Raw genomic sequence first — 5157 nt, forward strand, 5'->3', positions numbered from 1 at the left:
TAGCAATCTCTGCAAAAGTTGCAAAAAAGAAATCTTCTGTTTCCTCCTCTTTGGCTCTTGTTGGTGCATATATTTGAGTGATGGTGGTATTCACTGGACTTTTGTATGCTTATGGATCTTATCCTGTCACCCACAACATTGTATTTCAGACCGATCTAGAAAAAACTTTTTTAACTATGAAAGCAACCCTATTTTTCCTCACTTTTTTGTCTCCCGCTTAATAGATCATATGATCATCTGACTCAAAATGTCCCATGCCAGTCCATTCCATTTCACCAATAACTAGTATGTCAATATTTATATGTTCCATTTCTTTCTTAACAATATCCAATTTTCCTACATTCATGGTTCTTACATTCCATGTCCCAGTCTCTAGTGTCTGCTTATAGCTGTTCCTCCTCCTTTGTGTTTCCATACTTGAGGGCTCAGCCTCAGTTGCCCTATCTGCTAGTCTAAGTGTGCCCTATTGTTCACAGGGTTTTCAAAGGCCTGCTATTTCAGAAATGGATGGCAAATCCTTCCTAGTCTGTCTTAATTTGAGTGCTCAGATTTAGAACATTATCTGACAAACATTTTATGAAAAAGAGCAGATTAAAGATAATAAACTTTCTAAATCTCTATAGGGAGCTCTGGTAGCCTAATGGCAAGAAGCTACTCTATAATCCCAAAGGCACAAGGTTAGAATTTACAAGCTGTTCCATGAGAGAAGGATGGGCAATCTCCTTAACTGCCTCTGAAAGCACACTGGAGGGTCAGCGATGGGTTGGTTCCAACTTGATGGTACACAGGAACATATCTCTATAATTAAGAGAAAAACACTTTTGGTTATACTTGACTACTGGATGCTATTGTTGTTGGTAGGTGCTGTTGAGTTGGAACCTACTCATAACTGACTGTGTAACAGGTTTTCATAAATCGCATGGGAGGAAATTGCCTATCTTTCTGCCATGGAGCAGCTGGTGGATTCAAATTGCTTGTCTTTAAGTAATGTACTCATTACCACCAGGCCACCAGAGCTCCCTGACTGCTAGATCACCCAACTCAAAGTCCTGGGCAGAGCACTACTATAAAACCAGTTTGTTTCAGTTTGGTCATGGTGAACAAAGTAAAATAGGAATGGACTTAAATTTATAAAATGTAGGTAAATCTGAAACATAAGCACAACATGAAAACTTTAGGTCCACATCCTGCCAGAAATGTATGTGTCTCTTAGTAAACAAGGGCAATATCAGTATTACATAGCAACCAAATCTCTTGATTGGCAGTCAGGAACAGTGGTGCCTGGCAAAGAGATGGCTGTGGGCTTTGAATTGTTTTGCTCTCTACTGTGTTGGCAATAATCCAGTCTCCCACATCAGCCTCTTGAAAGGGCTTACTATGGTTCCTTTGAATCGTTCTTTGCAGGGCAGCTTTGACCCATTCTAACTATAATAATACGTCATTAAAATTTTAAAAGTAAAGGTGGCCTATTCAAAATTCATTTCAGTAGCCACTGCTGAACTTGATTGAACCTGTCTGAAGCCTTGATGTAAAAGCAGATGAAGGAACACCTTTTAAGAAATTAAAACACAATTAAATTATTTGGGAAGAAAAGAATGAGTAGCCTGAATTCCTAAACTAAAGGAGCTGTACTGGTTTATGCTCCAAGTGCTATCTTTAAAAGAGAATATCTTTCTACAGTTAATCAAGCTTGGATTAATTGGTTTTATATTGTCTGAGAAATTTGTCAGAGAATGATAAGGTATTGACTAGTGGCTACTTCAAATCCAGAGCACACGAATATCAACAGCAACAAGGCTCTATCATGGAAGAAACAAATATAAAAGAGACACAATGCTACTTCAGCTGTAAAACAAAGTGTTAAAAAATTAGTCATACATCAAACAATCATCCAAAATAAGCATCATCTTTCATTTAAGAAGGGGATGAAAAGAGAGAAAAATAGATAATAAAAAGAGTTTGTAGCTGTTCATTCATCAGCAACCAACAACTACACCCTGATAGGGGTAAGCACGATGGAGATACACCACTCTGGAAGAGGAACAGAGAGTCAATCCAGCTCAATTTTACTGGGGGTTGCAGTGCACTTATATACAAGCATGTACACAGGAAAACAGGACAGGGTGGGCTTACAGACGTGGGACATGGCAGATTCGATAGAAGAACCTCAGCCTCGTGTAGACCACTCCCAGCTCAACAGATGTGGCAGCCGTCTTCCCAGGTGCCGAGCTTTTTCAAGCCAGTACAGCCAAACCCAGGGGAGCTTTCTTTACCATATTAAAGGCCGTTGGGAGGCTTGCACTTATCTGGAGCTTAGGTGATCTGTCCTGACCAGAGGCCCTCCTCTCCTCCCTAACATTCCCCAACAAGAATTCCCTGGAAGAATTACCAAAAAGTAATTTTTAAATTCAAGATTAAGGAGACTTGTGTACAGTTCATGATTAGGTCCCAGCTTCTTTTCAGTACTTTTTTTTTTTTTTCAATTGTTTACAAGTGCGATCTGACTCTGAAGTTCACATTTAATTTACACCACACAAATGAATGGGATGCAGTGTTTTGATTTTTTTTTTTTAATTTTTCTGGTTTTTAAGCCTGTTTTTTAACCTTTAACTGGTGGGATAGCGCATCACAAGTTTGACAGCTAAGTAAAAGGCTGATTTTTAAAAACCAGTAAATCAGGCAGTCTGAGGAGATTGAGATCCAGAATACAAGGTTCCTACTTCCTGCTTCAGAATTGTTCCCACAATCCCTGCGACCTCGCAGTAAATGCCTGTGAGCCTGCATTTGATCATGCTTCTCACATTTGTCTTTGTGTTTCACTCACAAGGTGAATACATGTTGCCAACTTCCCATCAGTGCGTATTGATCTATTTTCCAAGCCCACCAAAGAGTTTGAATCAATGTCCCTATTCACTCTCACCTAAAGTGATAGCACATTACAGTTGGCAGAAATTGGGACTAAATTTTGTGGTGACCACAGAAAACTGAGCAACTGTAAACCAAGTGTATGGCCCTAGCTATTCAGATAAGTCCGTTTGGAAGCTTATACTATTAGATTATTTGGGGGCTTAATGGAAATGCAACATTAAGATCATTTGGGAGTTTGTTGGAAAGGTGGAATCTCGGCCTTAGTTGTAGACATAAATGGGAGTCCCAGGTAACTCACATGCACATTGTTTTAGGAAGCATTGTATGCCATGTGCACCAAGTTAGCAGAGCTTCCCAGTCACACTACAACAAAAGGACTACAGGTGGGTTGAGCTCCTTCAGCCTTCATAAAAGTAGAGCAGGGTTCAGTCTCAAAGTTGCTTAGCCTGTGTCTTCAAGCCACTTGCCACCTTGTCCATTTACCCGTCTGCAAGTCAAATGCATGTGTGAATCTACCATGTATGTCATGTGCACACAGATGAAGAATTGTATATCTTGCACATATTGTGCACATGTATGGTTTTCTCAATTACTTGCTTTGTATCAGAGAGCTAGACAATGACTAAAGATGACAGAATAGATGCCTTTGAGTTGTGGCGCTGGAGAAGAGTCTTGAACATACCATTGACTGCCAAGAAACCAAATAGGTCTGTCTTGGAGAGGGTGAAGCCAAGTCTTTCCTTGGAGACTAGGATTTTTGAAGCTCCATCTCACATATTTCAGGCACATGGCCCGGAGGGACCAGTCCCTGGAAAAGGACATCATGCTTGGAAGGGCGGAGGGACAGAGCAGGAAAGGAAGGCCCCATATAAGATAGGTTGATATAGTAACTGGGGCAATGGGGTTAGGTGTGTTGGAATCAATGAGACTGGCTCAGGACAGGGCAGGCTTTAGAGCTGTTGTACATAGGGTCGTTATGAGTTGTGGGTGACACATGGCACATAACAACAATATATTGTGAACGGATAACTGTTCTAAAACAACTCGGTGAGCCTGAAAAAAGTATTAGATAGATGAGCTTTATTTTGTAAAATGCTCTGATATTGTGAAACACACCACAAAAGTACCAAGTGGACAAATATCAATATTAACAAGACACATTGGAATTCAAGACACAGCACAGCCTCTGCTTTATTTTGAAGACTTCCAGTGTGGTATCCCAGGAGACAGGACAATATCTCAATGAACTGCTTCATAAACGTGACGTTTAGAAGAGGTCTGAGGCAGATCTTTTTATCTGACTGGAAACGAAAGCCACCTCTTTGAGTTAGAAGTTAACAGTACACTTTGAGAATGATAGGAATCCAGGTTTATAAAATAACCCTTTACATTTTCCTACTGAAAAATCAGCCCCATTTTACTTCTCCAGAAAGATTTGACGTGATGGGCTTGTTGGAAAAGGAGAATCAATATTTTTTAAAAAAATCATGTGAAGTCTGTAACTCAGATTCAGTACATAAAAATACAATATTCAATACATCTTAGCTCAGCAAAGCCCATGTATTCATGAACTGCACAATCTAATAGACACTAGACATATATGCTATTTAAATGTAAATGTAGTTGTTTTAAAATTAAAATTCAGCTCCTAGACCATAGAGCTAAATTTCAAATGTTCAAAAGCCACATGTGGCTGGTGGCTAATGTAATGGATACTGTTTTTCTTAAGTTACTGTCAATACAGTACTCCAATACAACATGGCCCTATGTACAACAGAAAGAAACATTACCTAGTCACATGCCATCTTCACAATTATTACTAAGTTCATTGTCATGATTGTAGTATATTTTTAACATCTTCCCAGATAAAACACTTGTCCTCCAGTTCTGTATCAGAGAAACCGTTTACTGGAGTTTCTAATGTTTTCACTGGTTGGTTTTCAGAAGTGGATTACTGGTCTTTCCTGTAGGCCTGTCTGAGTTGGGAAGCTCTGTGGAAACTTTTCTACCACAGGTGACCCTACAAGTATTTGAAATACCAGTAACATAGCTTCCAGCTTCAAGCAACCAGCAAGCCACCACTATATGACAACCATACAGAAAACTGGTGGACAGTGACTTTTTCATGAAGGGTACCAGGATAGGGCTGGTTGAATGAAAGATTTCTATGAAACATTCCAAAACATAGGCATTAAGTAGTAAGTAGATAGATGTGAATGCACACATCAGATTAAAACCTCAAGAATCCCTGAAATTATACCACAGAAGAATAGTATTATTTTTTTAATA

Source organism: Elephantulus edwardii, unplaced genomic scaffold (genome assembly GCF_000299155.1).
Source record: "Elephantulus edwardii isolate Elephantulus edwardi_28Jun2011 unplaced genomic scaffold, EleEdw1.0 scaffold00085, whole genome shotgun sequence".
Lineage (NCBI taxonomy): Eukaryota > Metazoa > Chordata > Mammalia > Macroscelidea > Macroscelididae > Elephantulus > Elephantulus edwardii.